The 25,205-nt window shown below is 36.4% G+C and overlaps 1 long non-coding RNA gene across 1 annotated transcript in view; it reads right to left on the reverse strand.

Annotated features, from left to right (window-relative positions):
* The window catches only part of LOC118540464 (uncharacterized), a 73,614-nt gene that overhangs the window by 47,600 nt on the left and 809 nt on the right, over window positions 1-25,205 (reverse strand). The window lies entirely within an intron of this gene.

Raw genomic sequence — 25,205 nt, forward strand, 5'->3', positions numbered from 1 at the left:
AAGATAATTCATCATCGTGTAGAGTTCTAATCCCTTTTTTCTCTCTCTGTGTCCCCTCCACTGATTATCACTACATCCTCTGGGCACTGCTGCATCCACTGGGTCTAGCCAGGCCTGCCAGGCCTATCAAGTACTACCACATTTTATATACATGACTGGACATTGTTGTCATCTTTTGTGGATAACACCTTATCTACAGTACATAGCTGTATGGTTTTCCATGAGAAAAAGCAGAGATTTAATCATAAGATTACAAAACTGTTCCCCTCCCCAATACCTTACCACCACATCAACAGGGCTCCAGGATAGTAAGAGTGGATTACAATTGAGAGAGCTGCAAGACACAGACTCTATTTAAGAAGGAGTTCTTAGGGAAACCTAAAGACAATGGGAAGAAAAAAACACACCAAAACAAACAAACAAACCCACACATGAAAACAAAACAAAACAAAAAACCATAAAGGAAACTGAAGCCTCTGACACAGCTACAGCAAACATTAAACACAGCCCAGCTCCTGGCTAGATTAACATAGCACCTCACACTACAAACCTGATTGCCTCATTTCCTATTCCCAGGTATATCATATCTAGCTTTCAGCAAAAAATTACAAGTCATCCCAAAAGGCAAAAGTTTAAGACACCCATCTCACAAATGATACGTACATAGAAACGTATCTGCCTTTGTCTAGTCCCTCTGCCTAATGGCAGGGAAAAATCCCATGACCAAATGACACTGTGTGCTCTGAAGTGGGTAAAGGCAAAAAAGATGTGGAGCCTCAAGCTTCACAAAATCAGAACTGAATGAAACTCCACTTCTAGTGAAATAATTAAGGGTAGGGTTTTGTAGCCATATTACCTGGGTTTGAATACTGGCTCTGCAACACACCAGTGTCTACTTTGCTTAGCATCTGTATACTTCCTATTCATAATCTGTGCAATGGTACTTTTTGTAACACCCACTTTATAGGGTTCTTACAACAGGTAAACGAATAATACAAATTGGGCACTTACAAGTGCACCAAGCATTTAATGAGCACTCAAAAACTAGCTATGATTATTCACAAAAGCTAAAAGTCATTCAGATATCTAAATTTCCACCATGTCTCCTGTTCTTTCACTATTAACAATCTTGTATTGCAGTGAAGAAAGATTATATTTTGATGCATGGTATAGGTAAGTAACAAAGAGCTAATTTTCTGGCTGTAAGAAGAAATTGTATTCATTCCTTTCTAAATTCAACTATTTTTAGAGCACTTTAATACAAATAGTGTCCACTGCTTCATTTCTAAGAGGTTTTGATGCCTTCATTTCCTGGTGTTAAACTAAGGATCCCTATCAGCAGTAGGTACAGATTTAAACGATCAACAATTCTCCAGCAGAAGAAAAACTCAATTCTTAGAACAGCATGACTCAAGGATGATCGCCTTTTAGAGTAAATGTGGCCTCATAGTGAGAAGGCAATTTCTAATTTTAAGGAATCTAAGTGAAATATTTTACTTGACTATTACTATTACAAATTTGTGATTTAATTATATTACAATTTTTGTTTGTGAATAGAGGCTGTAATTTTAAGTTTTGTTTATTCATTCTACATTTGACATTCAAGTGGTTCTTGTGACTATGGGCTTGGAGCAAGGGAAAATTATCTCCTGTATGTCTTTCTTTCTACTAAAACCCCACACCATTAATGGTTTAGTATATTCTATCTGCCTTAAAAGACTCATTGGTTCCCATTTTGGTGCTTTACTTGAAATTAGTTTTCTTGCTATGATGCTATCTCTAATTCTCAATGACTATTCACAAAAGTAAAGTTTGGTTTGGGTTATTTTCAATGTCAAAAAATATTTATACTCTTGACTCAGCAATTCCTAATCATATACTCTCTCAAATAGACACACACACACTCACACACACATACTTGTTGTAACATTTTTGTAATGACAAAAAAATGGAAACAATCCATTAGAAGAAAAGATAAATAATGAAATTTCTCTGTGTTTGGAATATTATATAGCCTTTAAAAAGAATTATATAGATGTTATCTACATTTAAAAGAATGATGTAGATATTTATGCACTGATATGCAAACATGTAAATATGCTGAAACTATATTGATGAAAAACAAAGTTGCAGAAGAGTATCCCAGAGTTGGTAAAAAAACAAAAACAAAAACAAAACCATATTGGCATACACGTAGAGAATTTATGGAAGGATACAAAAAACAATCTGCTAACATGCTTAATTTTAGGAAGTAGGGATGGGGGAGGGGAGGAATAAAGGGGAATTTACTTTTCACTCTATGGTCTTTTTAGTTTGAATAACTTAATTTTATAAAAATAAATGAAATTATCTCAAATATATGTTTTAAGTATAAAAATAAATCACAAAATAATATGTAATTTATGATCACATTTTATCTTTTTAAAAACTATATATATTTCCATGTATTGGTAAATGCAGGCATAAACTAATGTCTGGAACCATAGAAAAATATTTTAATTTGGAATTAAAATATTATTTGAAAAGGTATTTACTTGATAAAGTGCTCTTAAGATTTTGTCCTCATGCTTGCTACCTGAAATATCCAGTCATTTTTCATGCCAAGACTATGATTTCCCGAGGTGCTATTATATGTATTAGTTCACATAATTCCTTTCCCAAAAACTGTAAGGCATGATTGACAAAACTGGTAAAAATGGCACCTAGTAAGTAATAGTTGCTATACTGCAATGGGTATTTTTAGAAAATCTTTTAAAAAGTTATTAAGTATAGGGGCGCCTCTGTGGCTCAGTCAGTTAAGTGTCTAGACTTTTGGTTTTGGCTCAGATCATAATATCAGGGTCATGAGACTGAGTCCTGAGTTGGGCTTCCCACTCAGCTGGGAGTCTGCTTGAAAAAATGTCTCCCTCTGCCCACCCCCAATTTGTTCTCTCTCTCAAATAAAATTTTAAAAAAATATTAAGTATAAAAGACATTAAAGTGGAAATCATAAACTCAATGAGTTATCACAAGGTGAACATCTTTTTTTTTTTACCATCACATAGGTCAATAAATACAACAGTACTAACACTTCAAAATACCCCTCTTGGTCCCTCTCCATTTATAAATCCTCCCTCCTCCTAAAAGATAATCAATTTTTGAACTTCATATAAATGGAATAGCAGTGGTTAGTTTATTTTCATTGCTTGAATGGGCATTTTACAATATTTGTTTATATGCTGGTATGAACATTCATGTACATGTCTTCTGGTATTTATGCACATATGTATGCATTTCCACTAAGGAGTGGAATTACTGGGAGGAACCTTCTCAGTTTTAGTAGGTAATACAAAAGTTTTCTAAATTACCAGTACCAATTTACATCCCTACCAGCAATATGAGTACCCATTGCTCCACATCCTCCCCATAAAGTACTGCCAGGCTTTTCTATTTTAGCCATTCTGATGGATTTGAAGTGCTATCTCCTTGTGGTTTTAATTTCCATTCCTCTGAAGAGTAATGATGTCACCTTTTCATATCTTTATTGGCCATCTGGATATCCTCTTTTGTGAAGTGTCTGTTCAAATCTCCTACCCACTTTTCTTTTGGTTATCTTTTTCTTATTGACTATAAGAGTTCTTCACATATTTTGGATATGAGCTCTTTGTTGGTTATACAATTGGCAAATATTGTCTTTGACTCTGCGGCTTTCATTTTTACTCTCTTAATGATTTCTTTGAGTGGTAGTTCTTAATTTTAATGTAGTCTACTTAGTGTAATGTTATCAATCATTTCCTTTTTAGGTAGTGCCTTCTGTGTTCTATTTAGGAAAACTGTGCCTTCTGTTTCTCTCATTCACCACTGTATCCCTCCCTAACATGAGACTTGACACCCATGTGGTCAAGGTAGATGCTAGCACTTAATAGGTACTGAGTGAATATTTGTAGACATTACTTAGATGCTTTTAGCTTAGTTTGCATCATACATCACAGAACTCTGTTACATCTTTTTAGTTCCATAATAGTTTAAATTAGATTTTAGGAAATAGCCCAGTAACTTGAAGTAATATGTTTAGAATTATTTTAATAGGGGCATTTAAAAATCAGTATATGATTTAGGTACTATGTTTCTATGAGAATATTGTGATTAGGATTTCTGGAGAGTCTCTATAAATTATTTAGATTTAGGAACAGTGTTTGGAATCCGAGAGACCTTGTTTCCAACCGCTGCTCTAGGGCAGAAACATACATGCCTGGCATATTAAAGGAATATTGAGGAGACAGATGAGATGTGGTTGAACAGAGTGAAGGATGGGGACTGTAGGAGGTAAGGATGGAGAGTTTGGTGTGGGCAGATCATGTAGACCTTGAAAAACATTGTAAAGGACTTTGGCTTTAACTTATTGAGAAGGGAAGCCATTGGAGGATTTGAGCAAAGACCACGATCTGACTAGTGTTTTAACAGGATAACTGTGGCTGGTCTATTGAAACAAGCCGAAGGGCAACAAAGGCAGAAATAAGAATATTCAGTGAGGGAGAGAGTAGCAAGAAAACTGATGAAAAGTGGTCAAATTCTGTATGTATTTTAAAAGTAGAAGATATGAATTTTCTGGAAAAAATGAACAAGGAATTTAAGAAAAGGGGGAGTCATGATTAACTCCAAGGTGTTCACCTGAGCCTTCAGAAGGATGGAGTTACTTTTTTTTGATAATTTTTTTTTATTATGTTATGTTAGGCACCATACATTACATCATTATCTTTTGATGTAGTGTTCCGTGATTCATTGTTTGTGTACAACACCCAGTGTTCCATGCAATATGTGCCCTCCTTAATATCCATCACCGGGCTCACCCATCCTCCCACTCCCCTCCCCTCTAAAACCCTCAGCTTGATTCACGGAGGATGGAGTTACTTTTGTGTGAAATAAGAAGTTGAGATTGCAGATGATGCAGGCTGGAGGGTGGATACCAGAAGCACAGTTTGGGGCAGTTTAAGTTTGCAATGTCTACTGGCCATCCAAACAGAGAGGTCAAATAAGCCTGGAGTTCATGGATTAGGTCCAGGCTAGAGATATTTATTTGGGAGCCATTGGCATATAGATAAGAATTAAAACCAAGAAAAGGGATAAGATCATTTAGGGAAGGCATGTAGACTAAGAGGGAAAGACACCCTTGGCATTTTAATATTTAGAGATTGGGAAGAGGAGAACAAGTAAGAAAGACTGAAAAGAAAAGCTTAAGAAGAATTAGAGAAACCAGGTAAGTGTCTTAAAGCTAAGTGCAGGAAGTATTTCAAAGAGGACAGAGGATCAACTATGAGGATTTGCTTATCACAAGGTATATGAGGACTAAGAATGAACCACTGGGTCTGATAATATTATAGCACATTGTACAACTGAAGAGAATATGGGTACAGAAGAAAGGAAGTAATTTCCATCCCTGAGTGGATGAAAAGCTGTGGGATGCAGTGTATAAGTCAAAGGGCTCACTTTGTCTTATTACCAGTTAAAAAGAAAAACAAGAAAATCCAAAAATGCAAAAGTGGTAAGCTGTCTGAGCAATAAAAAGGGTATCTTAATAAACCTGTAAAATTCTGGAATGAGATTCTATCTCCTTACCTGGGGAATCACTTTGGTCTTTAGAGACACTTGATAAACAATACAGTGATTTTCACCTGGGAATGGAGTAGGACACTTCTGTGGATGTTACATTTCATCCCATTATTCAACATGCAGTTAAACTTGCTTACCAATCCCTTAATAGAGTGCACATGCATGCACACCTATGCGTGCATGTGAACATGCATGCACACACACCCACACAAAGAATATTTTTGAACAAGGGAAAAAACCTTTAGATTTCAAGAATGTTATTTTTTTATTGTCAGTTTCATAAAACAAAATGTGATAGGTTATTCTTTTGCAAGCTTAGTTAATGACCAACTTGAGAGACCTGAGGCAAAGCCTATGGCAGTTAATGTTCTAGACACTAATATATAGTGAAAGACTAAATGTTTAGCATTTCCACTTCTGTAATAAAATGAATACTGAGACTAGAAAATTTTACAAACTTGATTTCTAAAATTTTAGCTTGATCCATAAATTATGTACAAAGTAGTAAAAAGCTGACTTTGAAATATTAATTCTTACAATACCCATTTTGAGATTTTTTTCAGTCTTAAAAATGATGAATTATTAAGAGTGACTGTACAAGAGATATTTCACTCAAAAAAATTCTACAGTTCATATCCTGAGTGAGCGTAACATTAAAAATAAGCCAACTAAAATTTTTGTGCATCCTTTGTCACTTTCTTTATTGGAGATTACTACAATTCTGTTTCTGCCCTGGGAGATGAAGTGAGCTGAGCTGTTGGCTGGGGCAGAGAAAGGAACAGTGGAGCAAGAAGATACTTTGTCATTTAATGACAGGTATTTACCTAGACAATGCAATGTCTAGATTTGGTAAATTTTATTAAATACATTTCCAGTTTTCACAACAAAACCAGGTCACTTAACATAGCTTAGCTGTTGGTTTTTAAAGAACTGTAGTATTCATCTCAATCCTGTGCACTGTGCTCTCCACCCCACCCCTCCTAGTTTGTGACCTTGGTGAAATAACCCTCTCCGAGCTTCAATCTGCAAAGAATCTTCCTGATATCATGTATCATGAGGATTAAGTGAAATTTTAAGCGGTAAAGAGCACAAAGCTCTTTGAACTATTATTATTGTAGTTTAATAATAATACATTAGTTTCCTATTTCTAATGATCTTTCAAGGGTTGAGAAAAGGAGGCAGAAGGTCCTATATCCATGTGGTCTTGAACTTACATGTCATTGATAATGTTGCTGCATAAAACTAAAAGAGCTTAGCAAAAGGTACAAGAAGCTAGAAGTCCTTCCCTCCCTGAACTTAGTAAATCCCTGTGCAAACAGATGAGATGTACATATTCATTTGTGGTAAAGAAATTATTCCTATTTTTTTAAACATACTAAACACAGAAAATTATATTATCATTAACAATGAGGGAAAGAATGTAATGTAAATGTTTTATGACTAATAGTGCACATATGTTCAATTATTTTGTTTTAAAACAGGAGTGAAATAGTACTTAAAATGAAAAAAGTAAGGTAAATAAGGAGAACAGGTGTTAAGGATTCAATTAATGGGACACATCACAGATTTTGTTTATTATAGCACTCATTAAAAAAACTATTTCTTTTATGAGAAATCCACAACTTACTTTCTGCTATGACACCTGCTGTGAACCAAACAATAATTACTGAGTAGTTAAAATCAGTCATTTACTGGACATATCCTAATGCTTAGCTCCATTGACATCCTCAATATACTCACATGCATCTTTTTGAGAATCCATTACATAGCCCTGGAATTTTGTGTTTTGTAATTTAAAAGAGCAACCATGATCTTTCTGCATCTCCAATCACTCTTATCCTGCTCTATTTTTCCAGAGCACTTAAACCTCTTCTAACATAAAATTTGCTTATTTATTATATTTGTTATTTGTCTCATTTTACTAGACTATAGGTTCTGCTAGGCAGGGATTTTTGTCTGTTTCCTTATTGTACCCCCAAGAACTTAGAACAGTGCCTGGCAGAGAGAAGCAAATTAATAAATATTTGTCAAACAAATGAATAAACGAATTCTTAAGTGTTCCTTTTCAAAAAGATTAGGCACTCTCCCTTGGTTTCAGGCTAGGTTTACAAGGTTAAATGGCATGTTTTGACATCTTTGCCCTAATATTTTATCTCAGTTTTATCATACTCAGGCACGCAGTTCCGTACAGTTTTCTAAAAACAATCCAGCAATATTTTCTGTAATGATCTTACCACATTGACCTTCCCCACCAATAAAAGAACAATAATTATGCCTTAAACCAATAGCTGGTTCCATCCAGAAATTCCTTAAAAAATCCTTGTTTCACTAATGATTTATTTGGTTGTAATATTTTTGTTAATGCTTGATTCTTTTTTTAAAGGATTTGACAGAGAGAGAGCACAAGCAAGGGGAGCGGCAAGCAGAGAGTGAAGCAGTCTCCCCGCTGAGCAGGGAGCCCAATGCGGGACTAGATCCCAGGACCCTGGGATAATGACCTGAGCCGAAGGCAGACACTTAATCGACTGAGCCACCCAGGTGCCTCATAACTTGAATGATTCTTAAAGGGTATTTTTTCTCTGTTGACATTTCTTTGTGGAAAATTATTACCTGTATCTATATTCTTTCCTGGTTTTTTTTCTTGGATATTAGATTTTCTCCCAACTCTCATGTCTTTTTATCATTATCATCATTTTCCTCAGATATACAGTTAATATATTTATTTCATTTCACTTTTTAAAATTCTCAATCACTATATCTTGTGTGCTTCTGTGTAACACTATCTTTATTCTTGTAGAATCAGTCTTGGTTATGTAACACTATCTTTATTCTTGTAGAATCAGTCTTGGTTCTGAAACAAAATTACTTTAAAACTTTTAACTTCTAAATTTTTACTTTACTTTTAAAACTGTTTTTTGGTAGGCTTCTGAGATTTCTTCCTATTCTGCAGTCATTTGTTTTTGACTACAGGTAGTCTTGGTTTTGAAAAAAAATAGATTGTCATGATATGAGTGATACATCTTTTTGAGATCTTGCCCTGCTACTCATATTTCATTCCATGACAACTAGTGACAACTAGAACATCTTGTGTTATCTTTAAAAAACTTTTCCTCCCCTTACCTCTATTTGTACCATTTATTAATTTTTCCATTGGCTAACCTAAAATGCGCATATTGAAGGAATGACACCCTGAGAGTTCTACAAATTAATGTTGTATCTGGTTGGCAATTTATTCTGTTCTAGGAGGAACTACTATAGTTACGGGCTCGTGGCTCCAGATACTATATTAATGCAAGAACTTTAAAATTGTGTTTCAAGAGAATCTTTTTGTTTGTGGGTAATGCTAACAACAACGTAGTATTAGATTTTTTCCAACTCTTAGCTTTCCCCACTAGAGATATTCACTCTTCTAGATTCTTTTTCTGTCCCCATAAATCTGAAGAGGTATTGTCATGTGTCCTCACATCCATGAACAACATAGATTCCTTTCTATTCCAGAGCTACTAAATTCTAATTCAGAATTTGGGTTGTTTTGGAGGGTGGGTATCTATCAACTTCTGACTGCTGTCTTCCTTTTTTGTTTTTGCCTAGTCATATTAAAGGTGTTTGCTCCAAAAAATCAATCTTTTCTTCCTTGGCTCTCAGAACTCAGGTATACTAATATCATAATACCATACATAATGGTACTAAAATGTGATGGCTAATTCCTGGCAGCTCATTTAAAAAGGGCTAACACTTTTTCAAATCTTTTGTTTCCTATTGGGTTAAGTTCAGGTTATCAAGTATGCTGAAGAAAACTGTCGTCTTTTTCCATATCAGCATCCAATCAGGATCCTCTTTTTTTAGAGAGAGAAATTTGAGAGAGAGAGCACATGTGTGCGCGAGAGTGGGGGGAGGGGCAAAGGGAGAGGGAAAGAGAGAATCCTCAAGCAGACTCACTGCTGAGCATGGAGCGTGACCTAGGGTTCGATCCTAGGACCCTGAGATCGTGATCCAAGCCAAAATCAAGAGTCTTCCACTTAACCGACTGAGCCACCCAGGCGCCCTAGGATCTTCTTATACCAGCCATAGATGGTAGTTTTCTATCATAAAAGATATTTAAAATATATTTTTTCCAGATATGCTCATCACTATAACAGGAATTATTAGCCATGGTCTCTATCATAAACGAGTTTATAATAGGGAATGAGAGGTAAGACATGGAACAACTGATTATGAAATAAAGATGATAAAATTTGTGGTGTGTGGTCAGAGATGAGGGGAATCAATGAAGATTAAAGGGCAGATGGGGAGGAATGGGAGTGGGAAGGAAGGAAAAAGATCTGAAACGGGGGCAGGAGGGAATGTTTTATGTTCATGAAACAGAAAATGGAGTACAGAAAGAATGATATGCCATTCAAAGTTTTGCATGAGAAAATTTATAGAAATATTGAACATATAATACTCACTAAAATATTTCTGCTCATAATTTTTTTTAAAGATTTTATTTATTTACTTGACAGAGAGAGACACAGTGAGAGAGGGAACACAAGCAGGGGGAGTGGGAGAGGGAGAAGCAGGCTTCCCGCTGAGCAGGGAGCCCGATGCAGGGCTCAATCCCAGGACCCCGGGATCATGACCTGAGCCGAAGGCAGATGCTTAACGACTGAGCCACCCAGGTGCCCCTCTGCTCATAATTCTTTTTCTGAATATTAATTTTATGCTTTAGAATAAAGTTTTATGCTTTAGAATCTTGTCTTCATACAGCCCTCGATATTTTGTTTATTGAGTACAATAGAATTTACACATGGAATCTGTAGTTATGATCCAAATTTGAGTCCCAGTCTAGATCATACGAGTTGGGTGACTGTAGCCTCTGAATCTGTCTCTATACATAAGAAATGGAAATAGTATCTATTAATGCCATAATAAAGCTCAAATAAAACCATATGTAGTAGATTATAAAGGCTCTACATATAGTACATTCTCTATTAAAATTAGGGTGTACTAACATACATAGGCTATTTCCTTCCTTTTACTTCTTTCTTATTCTAGAATCTAAACAGAGGATATGCGATTCACCATTTTATTGTGAGAAGAGCTTTCATTCTTTATCTGGAACATGGCAGCAATCATTCTCTAGTTAGATCTAAATGACTGAATTGCAAGGTGAACCGTATTGGTGACTAACTCATTTTCCCTCACCTCCAGCACCCTCTTTTCTCAAGATCAAGCAATTTTCCTGTGTAATGAACTGTATCTGCTATCAAGTGGCCTGAAAATTAAGAGGTCCAAAGCATCTCCCAAGTCCTCATTTCCTATTTGGTATCATGATGTCTTTTGCTGCTACATCACTGATCTATGTTTCCCAAGGCTATACAAAGGAGAAATGTAAAAATGAATGGAACTACAGAACAATTTTATATATGGGGGAAAAGCTTCAATCGATTTTGAATTATTCAGGTGATGGTTTTCTAGCTAATGGGTTGTCAAATTCTTTGCATCAAATCCTTTTGTCTGGTTGATAGTCTTTTGGTCTGTCTGAAGCTGTCTAGCACTGGAAGGAGAGCAGATACAACACGGACATGATTTAAAACCAACCTCAACCACCAAAAGTGGATTTTAGTAGTTTGATATATGTCCATAACATACCCGAAGTCTGAAGAACTTGAGTTCAGGGAGGACAAAAATATAAGTAAACTAAGTAATAAGGAAAAAAAATCAGGTTGTACATTTTCTTCTATAAAGACAGAAAATAAAATAAAAAGGAAGAACTATAATCAATTTATTCAATCACCTCAAAAAACTATTTTTCTCATATAGTCAATGTTTTTTTTCTTTAGCAGACAGTATCTGAGTAATTTCTTCTACTAACCATTTCTGCTGTTTATAGTTTATGCTGAACATATGATGTTTTATATTCATATATTACTTTTGGCATTTACTAAAAATTAAAATACTCACCAGAAAATCATTCATACTATTATGCCATTATTTGAAAAAGAGTAACAGGTATTTATTGGTGATTTTACAAATCAAAAGCACAATATCAAATGGGTAGATTCAGGAAGTAAGTTGAGCTACTAAAGAAAAAAGATACTTATTTAATGACAGTAATGAATTCAATGTACACAAAATGACTAGATTCCACAGCTATTTACAACATTAAAATAATGTCAATTGTTAGTTGTAAGTAATAGCAAAACACACTGAATAATGTTGGTTCTAAATGTGCATGCTTTACATACTATTTTGACTAGGAATAAATTCAGCTATAACTATCAAAATATGGTTTCTGAAGGTAAAACAACATAATTATCTAAACATACACAGCAACAATATAAAACAATATCAAATGTAGGAATAAAATAATAATTTGGCTCTTTGTGGACATTTTTATGATCTGTAAAAACACTTTATGAAGTAACCTAGAAATAAAAACATGATTAAATTCAATTGCATTTGACAGTTGACCAAAATCTAAGTAGGTAATTTCAAAGACAAAACTGGTCATAAAACCAAAGCCAGTCCTTTGCAAACACCTTAAGAAATAAAAAGCAAATATTTTTCAAAACTTCATCAAGGCAGATGTAATGTAATAGTCAAATATTTGATATACTATGTCAGTTCAGACCTGTTTTTGACATTTTAAATCCATCACAGGGTGAACAAGAGGAAGAAGTAAAAAAATATAATCAACTCAATTCATGTTACTGAAATGAGTTAATATCATAGGAGCTGTAATAAAATACAAAAGAGCCAATTATTCAAAATTCATTAGTATTTGACTCTAGGAAGAGTTATGTTGATAAAGCAGGTTTGTACAGTAAAAATTCAAAATTCTATGTCTTCTGGTTTTTAAAATAACTTCCCCATACATGATCTCATGTGACACTCACCAAAACCCTGTGAATATGTAGGGAATTTTGGTGTATGTAGAGAAATTAGGTTTGATTTTGCAGAGAAGGAACACAGGCTCAGAGTCAGAGAAGTTAGGTGATTTATTCAAGGTTATACCCACAGTAAAGAATTGAGTATGGACTCTCAAATCTCCATTCATTCATTCATTCATTCATTCATCTTGTTAATATTGAAAGTGTTCTTCCATTCCCTAAGTGCCTTTTGCCAGTTGAAGGCAAACTTGATAGAGGAGAGCAAGAAAAGCTACCTGTGATTAAGAATTTACCATAGAAAATCACAAAATGGGAAATTGGCCAGAATTGTATGGTTCAAATATGGATTGGAAGTATAAATATTGGCTAACAGAGATTTGTAATTTTGTCAGACCATGCTGTGCCTCTGCCTGTTAGCAGGGCTAAGAACTGATTATGTCTCTGCTTTACAGCTTTAAATGGAATCACTTTTATATAGAGAGAAACATATCTTCTTTAAGCCACCATTATCTTAGATTTTCTGTTGTAGGCAGCCAAAGTTAATCCTGTTTGATGTAGGTATGTATATGAGTTTCCTAATGTTACTGCAAAAAATTATCACAAACTTAGTGGCTTAAAATAACACAAATATATTATCTTGGGGCGCCCGGGTGGCTCAGTTGGTTGAGCGACTGCCTTCGGCTCGGGTCATGATCCTGGAGTCCCGGGATCGAGTCCCACATCGGGCTCCCTGCTCAGCGGGGGGTCTGCTTCTCCCTCTGACCCTCCTCCCTCTCATGCTCTCTGTCTCTCATTCTCTCTCTCGCAAATAAATAAAAAAAAAAAAAAGAAAAGAAAAAAAAAAAACAAATATATTATCTTAACAGTTCTTGAAGTCAGAAGTCCAAAATGGGTCTCACCAGGCTAAACTCAAGGTTTGGTAGGATTAGGTTCCTCCAGAAGGCTCGGGGGGGGGGCGGGGAATCTTTCTTTGCCTTTTTCAGCTTCTAGGGGCCACCCACATTCCTTGGCTCATGGCCCCTTCCTCCATCTTCAAAGCCAGCAACATTGGGCAGAGTCCTTCTCCTGCTGTCAGCTCACTAGTTCTTTATATTTCTGCCTCCCTCTTTTGTTTTTAAGGGCATTTGTGATTAAATTAGGTCCACCCAGATAATTCAGGATATCTCCCCATTTCAAGATCACCTGATCGGCAAGCTTAATTCCATCTGTTTACCCATTTCTGCAGCCTCATTTGGAATAGGTATTCCTTTTATTTGATACTCTTATTCTACTGGGTCCTCTGCCCCCAAAACGCTGTACTTTCATCTGGAGGGGTCTACATATGCTGTAACTTCTGCCTTTAACATTCTTCCCTCATTTTCCTGACATATTCTATCACTTCTCCAAGAAAGACTTCCTTGACTTCAGGTTAGTTGAGAGGTCTCTCCTATGTATACTATATCTCCTGGACATTTATTTAACAGTCTCTTTGTCAATCTGTTTCTTTCTGCACTTCCTTAGGCCAAAAAGTGTATGAAGTATTTATAGCCCCACGTAGCATCTGTCAATAGAATATGCACAAGAATAGTAATTGAATAAATGAGCTAATGAATAATGGAATCATAATTTTGAGTATTCCAGTCTTTTTAGTTTACAACTACCACCCCTTAGTGAATAACCTTACACCCACAACAATTTTTAGGAGGATTACTTAGCCCTTTGTAATCCATTATTAAAAATTACCATTATTCAGGGCACCTGGGTGGCTCAGTCGTTAAGTGTCTGCCTTCGGCTCAGGTCATGATCCCGGGGTCCTGGGATCGAGCCCCGCATCGGGCTCCCTGCTCGGTGAGGAGCCTGCTTCTCCCTCTCCCACTCCCCCTGCTTATGTTCCCTCTCTCACTGTCTCTCTATCAAATAAAATCTTTAAAAAAAAAAAATTACCATTATTCGTGGTTTTGAATGTGTTCATAATACAAAACTCAAAAAAATATGAAGATATTCAGTAAAAAATAAGTCTCTCTTTCCTGTGCTTTAGTCTTCCAGAACTCCTCTCTAGAGGCAAACACTGCTACCATGTGTCCTCCCACAGAAAATCTATGCGCTTACACATGTAGGGGTATGTATGTAGTAAATGATAGCAACTATACACACTGTTCTTTACCTTGCCTTTTCACTTTTTTAAAAAGATTTTATTTGTCAGAGAGGGCACAAGCAGGGTGAGCAACAGGCAGAGAGAGAAGCAGGCTCCCCACTGAGCAAGGAACCTGATGTGGGACTGGATCCCAGAACCCTGGGATCATGACCTGTGCCGAAGGGAGATGCTTAACCAACTAAACCACTCAAGCGTCCCTTTATTTTTTATCTTTAAAAGCTTTTCAGATTAGCTGCTTCATCCTTCCTAAATGATTGCATAGTATTCCTAGGAATTCCTTTGAATTACTCTTCAATTTATTTTGCGGTCAAGTACAATTACCCAAGAATTCCAAAATGGTTAACTTTTGCTAACATATAACAGGAATCCTTGCAGTTAATTATTGCATAAGGGGTAGCAAGAATTTGAAACTTAGAAAAGTTCTAACTTATTAGACATTTAATTTAAAACTCCAGTGATTAGTTTAATTAGAAGCTAAATGAAATACAAACTGTTCTTTCACTAAGGGTATTTTAAATAAATACATATATAGATTTTTTTGTAATACTAGGCATAAACGAGCTTGAATAGGTTGCAAGATCCAGAGCTGAAATTATTGGTTTAATCCAGTATGGAATTTTTTACACACTTAGGTGTTTTCCTATGTATATATTCTAAACCATTAGGCAATTCATATGTTTCCAATCAGTGTAAATAAGCTACCAATTTTCTTTTCAAATTTTTATTTAAATTCTAATTAGTTAACATATAGTACAACACTAGTTTCAGGTGTAGAATTTAGTGATTCATCACTTAAGTATAATACCCAGTGCTCATCACAAGTGTCCTCCTTAATACCCACCACCCATTTAACCCATCCCCAACCCACCTCCCCTCCAGCACCCCTCAATATTTTCTCTGTAGGTAAGAGTCTGTTTCCTGGTTTGCCTTTTTTTCCTTTCCCTATGTTTATCTGTTTTGTTTCTTAAATTCCACATATGAGTGAAATCATGGTATTTGTCTTTCTCTGACCGACTTATTTCATTTAGTATAACACTCTTAGCTCCATCCACTCCTCCATTGTACAAATGTCAAGATTTCATTCTTTTTTATGGCTGAGTAATATTCCATTACACACACACACACACACACACACACACACACACACACACACCCTCACACACATCTTCATCCACTCATCAGTCAATGGCCATTTGGGCTTTTTCCATAATTTAGCTATTGTTGATATTGCTTCTATAAACATTGGGGTACATGTATCCCTTAGAATCAGTATTTTTTTATCCTGTGGATAAATACCTAGTAGTGCAATTACTGGACTGTAGGGTAGTTCTATTTTTAACTTTTTGAGGAACCTCCATACTGTGGGAATGCAAACTGGTTCAGCCACTCTGGAAAATAAGCTACCAATTTCCAAAAAATTTTAATCATGGTGAAACAAGCTCATGTATTTCCAGTGGCATCATACATTGGTACAATCCTTTTCAAAAGCAAGCTGACAATAGGCTTAAAAAGATACAATCATATTTATCCCCATTGACTAAATAATTCCAGTTTTGAGACTATTTCCCCAGGAAATGATCAAAAACCAAACAAAAACTATACTATGACAAGGCTCATTATTCACAAAACAAAAAAATGGAAGTGATTCATATGTTCAAAAATATGCAATTGGTTTAGTGAATTATAGTATACCAATTCGAGGAATATTATAATCAAGTAAAAAAAATTCAAGTTATGTGCCTATATAGGAAAAGGTGTGTATGTTAAGTGAGAAGGCGTAATACTAAATGACATGTAGTTCTCATATGTATATGGCAAAAACTAGGCATCATTTTAAGTATATAAACTATACATGTGAAAAAAGACTGAATAATACTAGTATTGGGGTAGGGACGATTGCTTTTCCTCTAAGTACTGTGTAATTTTATAGTGGACACATTTAAGTGTCTCCTCATACCTCTTTTGAGTCAATACCACCTTCGTGTACTGTGGAAGTCCTGAAAGAAAGTGAAACAAATGCACAGAGATGCAGAGGTTAAGAGATGGAGAGCTACTGTCTATCTAAAGGTGTTCCAACTCTTTACCTATGAGACCTGATTGTTCTCCTACTCTAGGATTCTATGAAAAATTAATCACAAACTTATATCCTTATTATAAATTTCTATATATATTTTTTGCTTGGGCCAAGTTTGAACTGGTGTCTGTTACACACAAACCAAGAAATAAGACAGCTTTTATATTTCTTTCATAATCTTTAACTTGTATCTTTAAAAAGGCTATTGCCATCTAATTACATTGCAAATAGTGTTATTTATCCTAGGGAAGTAAGTTTACTTATTGTGCAGACAATTCCTTAGATAATATAGTTAATGGAAGCCAACAGTATTTCTAGATGATATAACAAATATTCCAACTAATGCTAAACAAACTACATGTTAGTCTCATCTCTTCTTTTTGCCCTTTAATTAGAATCATTCCACCTATGCCTGAAGTGACATTTTCAGGGATAAAAATTATCTTTTAGCCTTGAACAGAAAGGCATGGTATGGGTTATGCTCTTAATATCTGGCTCTGATCTTCGTCTAAGAACTTGCTTTTGCTGTATTACCTACTGTTTACTGTTTACCACGTGCCAGGCACCATGTAAAACACTTCCCATACAAGATCTCATTTGCTCCTCACAAAAGCTCCTGTGCCAGAATGATGCACAAATGGCAGGAACTTTTGCTCTTTTCCATAGTTATTGAATGTGCTTCCCGTTTGACAGGGATTGCTTTTGGTATCAGAAATACAAAGATGAAAATTTCAGGCTAGGAGAGAAGACAGATGTAAAACATAGTAAAAGTGGTAAATGCTACAACAGTGGTGTGTACGAGGTACTCTGAAGGATGTGAGGAAATGACTAGCTATGTAAGGCAGGTTATCTAATTCCCAAGAATTCTGACACAACTGGAGAAGTGCTGAGATAATTTGACATCCAGGGAAAGAAAACGAGTCTGCCTTCTTGGAAATACATAAGGTAATTTGGAAGACAGCAGAATCTGAATGGAGAGGATGTTAACTTTAGTGCATTAGGCTGCTGTAAACATAATAGAGGGAAAAGAGTATTAAAAGATACATTGGAGACTTCAAAATTTTCATTTATCATACAATTTTGAGGGCCTGGCATGTAGTAAGACAGTTTTAGGAGTTGGAAAGACCACTAAAAGAATGTCTAACCTGAAACAATTTGTTACTACTATAAACATTAGAAATATTAACTATGATTTATATTGCTTAAGATTTAACTATAGTATTATTTAATATAATCTGAAAGTGTTTATTCTTCATCTGTGCTTCATTTGGATAGCCACATCTTGTATTTGTATGGCTTTTAGTTGCTGAGTTATTCCTTTATAAACGATTATTCAAGAGGAAAAAAAAAACTTTTAAAGTTCCCTTGAGGATTGCTGTTCTGCTCACTTTTCCTCTGCTCCTCTTGCTATCCACCCCCCACCAGAAAACTTGTATAATGTGGACACTCTTGACTTTTTAAAAACACTTTCATGGACTACAATTGCTTTCAGTATAAGGTCCCCAATCCTTAGAATCTTCATGTGATCTGGTTCCTGCTTACTCACTTCTGCAGCCTCATTCTGGAATAGGTATTCCTTTCATTTGATGCTCTTATTCTATTGGATCCTCTGCCCCAAAAACACCGTACTTTCATCTGGAGGGGTCTACATATGCTGTAACTTCTGCCTTTAACATTCTTCCCTCATTTTCCTGACAAATTCTATCACTTCTCCAAGAAAGAATTCCTTGACTTCAGGTTAGAGGTCTCTCCCATGTATACTATATCTCCTGGACATTTATTTAACAGTCTCTTTGTCAATCTGTTTCTTTCTGCACTTCCTTAGGTCCAAAAGTGTATGAAACATTTATAGCCCCATGTAGCATCTGTGACATACAATATGCTCAAGAATAGTAATTGAATAAATGAACTAATGAATAATTATTAAAACTTCTTTGTGTCACAATGTTAAATGTTACATAAAAAGTAATTACCAGGGGCACCTGGGTGGCTCGGTCAGTTAAGTGGCTGCCTTCGACTCAGGTCATGATCCCAGGGTCCTGGGATTGAGCCCCACATCGGGCTCCCTGCTCAGCAGAGAGCCTGCTTCTCCCTCCCCCTCTGCCTGCCACTCTGCCTACTTGCGCTATCTCTCTGTCAAATAAATAAATAAAATCTTTAAAAAAAAAAGTAATGACCAATTACCATGTTTTAAAGCTGTTTATAAATTAAAGATGAACAAATAAATCAATAAAAATATTTATAAATCATGAAACTTAAAGATTGCATACTTTGGTAGGCAGAATAGTGGCCTCGAAAGATGTATGCCCTAATCCCCAGAACCTGTGAATATGTTAGGTTATGTGGGAATTAAGGTCGCAGATGGAATTAAGCTTGCCGATCAGGTGATCTTGAAATGGGGAGATATCCTGAATTATCTGGGTGGACCTAATTTAATCACAAATGCCCTTAAAAACAAAAGAGGGAGGCAGAAATATAAAGAACTAGTGAGCTGACAGCAGAAGAAGGACTCTGCCCAATGTTGCTGGCTTTGAAGATGGAGGAAGGGGCCATGAGCCAAGGAATGTGGGTGGCCCCTAGAAGCTGGAAAAGGCAAAGAAAGATTCCCCCCCCCCGCCCCGAGCCTTCTGGAGGAACCTAATCCTACCAAAACCTTGAGTTTAGCCTGGTGAGACCCATTTTGGACTTCTGACTTCAAGAACTGTTAAGATAATATATTTGTGTTATTTTAAGCCACTAAGTTTGTGATAATTTTTTGCAGTAACATTAGGAAACTCATATACATACCTACATCAAACAGGATTAACTTTGGCTGCCTACAACAGAAAATCTAAGATAATGGTGGCTTAAAGAAGATATGTTTATTTCTCTCTATATAAGAGATCTGGAGGTAAGAAGTTCAGGGCTAGTTCTGGTATTCTATTGTGTCAAGGACTCAGGCCCCTTCAATCTTGTTGCTCTACCTTTCTTAATCCTAAGGAGCTCTAGCTAGCAGGTCTGATTCCAACCAGCAAGAAGAGAATGGTGAACCATCTCCTTTTGAAGGATAGACTTCCTCAACATTGCACACATCACCTCCACTTATACCTCACTGGCCAGAACTGAGTAGCACAGTAGCACCTAGAAACATGCAAAGACCATTCAAGTGGCCATGGGTAAGAGGGGAGGTTTCCATTATTAAGAAGCTATCAGCTTCTTACCAGCTATCTCCATCTTAATACTGTGGTATTATCTTCTTTTCCCCTCCATGTATTAAGTATATAAAAGTAGTCTCTCCTAGATTTTAATCATTAGCACAGGGGCCTTCATTCTATAAATAGTTACTGAATAATTACTATGTAATAGACTCTGGCATATTTCTAAGTATTTGCCAGATTTTGCATCAACACATAGTACAACATGAGTATATATTTAGTCAATGAATAAGATATTTATATCATATTCAAACTACTGTAGTGATCAAAAGAAACAGAATTCTTGATTGATAAAGAAGGTTAAATACATTTTATTTCTCTATGTGTAGTACTGTGGGGCCTGGCAGGAAACAAATGGCACACTCAAAGGGTAAACTGAAGACAGTTTGATGAAGAGACTGTTTACAGAGATGTGGGCAGGCTTTAGGAGAACCAATAAAGGATAAAGTCCCCAAGGACTCGCAACACGAGGACACCATTGCCATCCCTATGCCTGAAGGGACAAAGGGAAGCAGTTTCTGGAACTTGCCAAGACCCTTCGCCATGAGACAGGGTTGTATGACTAGAGCCGTGGCCTTAGGTAGAGGAATGAAGCTACTGCCAAAAGCCACAAACAGGCAGGAGGGAGTGTGGGGGAAGGTGAAATAAATATCCTGACCTTTCTCTCTTTCCTTCCTGTGATCATTTGCCAAGGCCTCCAAATTGGCTGAAACCAAACAGAAACCAGAGGGCAAAGGAGCCTGGGTGTTGTGGTCCATAAAAATCAGCCTCTAAGAACATAGAAAGGCAGAGAATGGACTTTGACAGAGAAAAACCAGAATATGAAAAATCAAAGCATTTTACAGAGTTGGGATGACTCAAAAAACTTTGAACAAAGAGAGAAAGGAATTGATCCAAATAGATCTGTGTTAGACCTGGCACAAAGAAACATGAAAAGAATGATTAAAACATAAACCAGTGAAGAGGGGCAGAGTCTGTGATCTATTTATGTAATTAGGATAAAGAGGGTAAGCTAGAAATAGAGGCATAAGAAGGAATTAGAAGGGTCTGACCAGGGATCTTAAAGTTGTGGATATATTTGAACACAGGGTGTTTCTTATTGCCAACTTTTTCATGTGAGTGTAACACAATTGTAGGACATTGAAAACCTGTTACTGACTGCAAGTATTTTAAATAAATATACTCCAAAAAATGAAAAGTGGCAGTGACTATAACTGAGGATCTGTGGACTATAGGTCAATGAAATAGCTATACTCTGTCACAGAACCAGTCAGCTGCTAAATAAATAAATAGATCAAGATGCCAGAGAAAAGACATATGGAGACAAAAGGGGAAAAAAACAGCAGTAGAAACCAGGTATCAGATCCCTGATAAGGTATATACTTAAAATTCACTCAAATCCAGAATATGCATGTTGTGCTTTAATTTACCTATAGTTGTCAAGTATACAAAAAAAAAAAGTTATTCATGTTCTAAGTGATATCAATAATAGAAACTGTATCTTCCATGAAGGCAGCCTTTGAAAACAATTATATTAATTACTGTGATTTTATGGAAACATTAGTTTTAGTTTTTGGATGTTAACACCTTTCAAACATCTTTTTCTACATTTTATACTTACATCTCTTTGTATTAGACATGTTCCTGGAAAAAATGCCCCCAAAATAAGAAGCTCTGTGTGTTAACATTTCATTGACTTATATTAAAAATAGGAGCCTTATTCCCCAGAGGGAAAAACCATTTTATGGTGCAATATGTAACAAAACCACATGGAGGTTTGGGGAAAACATTTCTCCCTATTATTACCTCCTGGGAGACTTTATTAGAAAAGTTGGTGTGGGTCCCAAAGGCAGCTGTTGGTTCTGGATCACTCTGCAGTCATGTTTCCTTCCTGACTCAGCGACTATAGAATTTGGTCAAACTGCAGCAATTAAACCACCATGGCCCTCTTTTGTCTCATTGTGAACGCCATGTCCAGAGTCATTATTGAGCTAAGGAACGAGGGGCAACATTAGGGGACTTCTAAATTCTGTACTTTGATGGGTAACCTGTGTCAAATTTATTCTTTTTTCTTTCAAAGCTCTAAGATTAGAATTACATGGTAATGTAATTAATTTAGTTGATGTAATTAATGTTATCTTTCAATAAAAACAACTAACTTCTTATTTTGATGAAGATTATAGAATCATATTAGAAGTTATACTTCCCAAATGTGTTCAGGAAATGAGGTATGTGAAAATCATATGCTCGATGTAGAACACCATGAAATATCTACATTTTAAATTCAAAATAATTTTATGTCAAATTTTATCCTAACTTATTATACATGAATCTTACATGGAAAGCAAATAGCAGGTGCAAAGGGTTTATGAAAAATTTATAGAAAAAAACCTCAGTATTGGATATTCTACCCATTTACATTTTCCTTATAAATTTAAAAAAGATTGTAGTAATTCATTTTTAGCAGAATACCTCTTTCAGCACATGCAATCCCAGTGCACACTAGAAGCAGAATATTAACATTTCATTTACACTTAAATTAGGAGTATATATACTGAATAGATATTGCATAATGACACTATAATAACTAAAATCAATGATATAAGATACATGTTAAACTCTTACTAGTATCCCCACCATGGTTGATTTAAATGAACCTAAATTTTTTTATTGAGGTATAACTGACTAAATAAAGCTCAATTTTAATAAAGTTCTTCCTTTTCTAAACTTATTCTAGAGATTTTTTCCAATTCTTTCATTATATTTAAGAGATAAGCAACCATCACATATGCATCAGGCTTAAAGCAGATATTCTGAGATTTACTTTTGTCTGCTTTCCTTTCAGTCTAGATTTCAATAATTTTGGGAACATTACAGTGAACAAAATGTATTAATCAAATATTCAATTTGTAATATATATCATTATTCCAGGATTTTACAAAACTGAAATTTCGTATTGGAAGATTTAAGATATCAATAATATTTCCTATGCATATTTAAAACATAGGAGTGAGCAGAGTTAATCATTTGGGGAAAACCACTATGGAAACACTAAAATCAAGATCAATTAGTTTCAAAATAAGGCAGGATATAAATGACAGTAATCAGCTTTTACATCCATGATTTCAACTGTTCCAAACAACTAATGTGATGAAGGCAGATAAACAATCCTCACTTATTATATAAGAAAGGTCAAGAATATTAATTTAAGAAATATTTCCCTATTGAGCATCTACTATATAACTAGGTACTCCACTAGATCCTGAGGGCACAGAAATGAACAACAAAAGTCTAGCCCAAGCTAACTAAACCAGTAACCATTAAAGTAAGGAAGACAATGAGTACCTACTTGTCCCTTTCTCTTTGACTTTAAGGTGAAGATGAATACTGAAGGAAGCTTAGTAGGGAGGTACAGGACAGACACTTCAGGAGGAGAAAAGGATATGAGCCATACTTCCTAAGTTTAAGATCAGGTAAAATGTGTGTTACACACTTTCTACTTAGAAAGTATTTCTTTCCCCCTGAGACTGGAAATTAGGGTAGCTGTAAAAAAGTTGTGTGCAGTGGGAGGAATTGCTGGATTCAGGAGGCAACTGAAGAACACTGCACAGATTTTAGAAAGTAGGAAAAAATTACTGCTTGAACCAAGCAAAACATGGACATGGTTCTGGTTCTGACATACACAAGTTTGGTTAACATGGTATTAAGGAAATCAAGGACTGCCTGTACTTAAAATGATCATTAAGAGTAATGATTCTAGTTTTGGCATCGAGGACGAGTAGATATATAGACATAATGTATAGCAAAGAATATTTACAGTCACATTTCATGCACTAATAAATAATGCATTCACTTCTCAAAATGCCAAAGAAAATGTGGAAGAGAAAATTTTCATCTATATTCAGGATTAAACTTTCTAATTTTAAATTACCAGACTTCAGATGTAAATTTATTTCAGTTGAAGGGTTTGAAGAGATTAATGGATCTTCTAAAATTCTAGTGTTTAGAAGATGATTTTAATATAATAATCTTGCCATAGGTATGGCAAAAATTATAGACAAATTTATTGAGCACCTATTATGGGACAGCACTGTGCAGGGTGACTTACTGTGCTATTTAGAACTCTATGTCACATTTCAGTTTTCGCAATTTCTCTATCAGTAACTTTTACATTGTTAAATGACAACTAAATTATTTTAAATACAGCTCATTTATTCTATAAAGCTGGTACCAAAGACCTGTCCTCATCTGAATGGGGCAGAGGGGGAGGGAAGGGAAAGCTAAATCCTACTGAATACTTAAGATTTGACTTTCTTGCTATTTGTAGTGTTATCTATATGGTCTTTCAGAAATCCCCAAACTTGTATAAAGTCAGGGACTTGAGATAAGATCAGCAATCTATCAATTTCAAAGACCACATTTGTCAGCCGTTGTTTCTTGCCTTAAGGTCCTATTCAGCGGTAACTGCCCATTTAGGTAGTAAATCGTGCCCCTTAGTACCTTAACTCTACGACTCAGCGCCTCCGATCTCGTCCGTCTACTCTAAGGGAAAAGAAAGCAGGGAGGAGGGCCCAGAGCAGGACAGCGGGGCGGGGAGGCCGAGGTGACAGCAGGTGAGAGCCTGGTGCAGATGAGGAAGTGAGACAGGGGCCGTGTGGGTATTACTCATTCTGCTTCACCGCCGGTGTTGCCTGCAAGCGGAACTTCTCTCCTCTCTTTCGGTCCAGCTGAAGTTCTATCTAACTGCAGTCACTTCCCATCCCAGTTCGCTTGGGGGAAAACCGTGCGTCCGTGTAAGGGAAGGGAGTCAGAACTGCGGGGTCAGGTAGCCTCTCTCGTGACGCCGCGTGCCCTCGCCGTCAGAGGCCGAGCTTCCCAAATCAGTCCCTACCGTTCCCCGAACCTGCCCTCCCTCTACTCTTGGCAACTCCCCGGGTAGCCCAGAGAGACCCTCTCCCGAGCCCCAGGATGCGCTGAGAGAACACATGCTGCGTGGGAGCGGAGCCCAACCTTGACCAAGAGGGAGGACAGGTTGCTCCGGTCACTGCGAGGGGGTCAACTCTGAGAGTACAGGGTCCTGAGAGCAATCAGCCAGACCCGTCCCTGCCCCAGGCAGCCGCGGCGGGTGGGGCCAGTTTAGAAGCAGAACGCCGCTGAGCCTCCTAATTTACCTTTCTCCCTCCGACTGCCTGCCGCCCTTCTGACCACGTCCCACAGTTTCCCAACGCCCCCCTCCCCCAACCCACGACACCTGAGGGAAACTTTTCCCTCTCCCCTCAATTCAAACTGAGCTGCTTCTACGGTTGCCGCAAACCGTCCTCTCCCTAGCAACAAGGTTCCGG

Source organism: Halichoerus grypus, chromosome 6 (genome assembly GCF_964656455.1).
Source record: "Halichoerus grypus chromosome 6, mHalGry1.hap1.1, whole genome shotgun sequence".
Lineage (NCBI taxonomy): Eukaryota > Metazoa > Chordata > Mammalia > Carnivora > Phocidae > Halichoerus > Halichoerus grypus.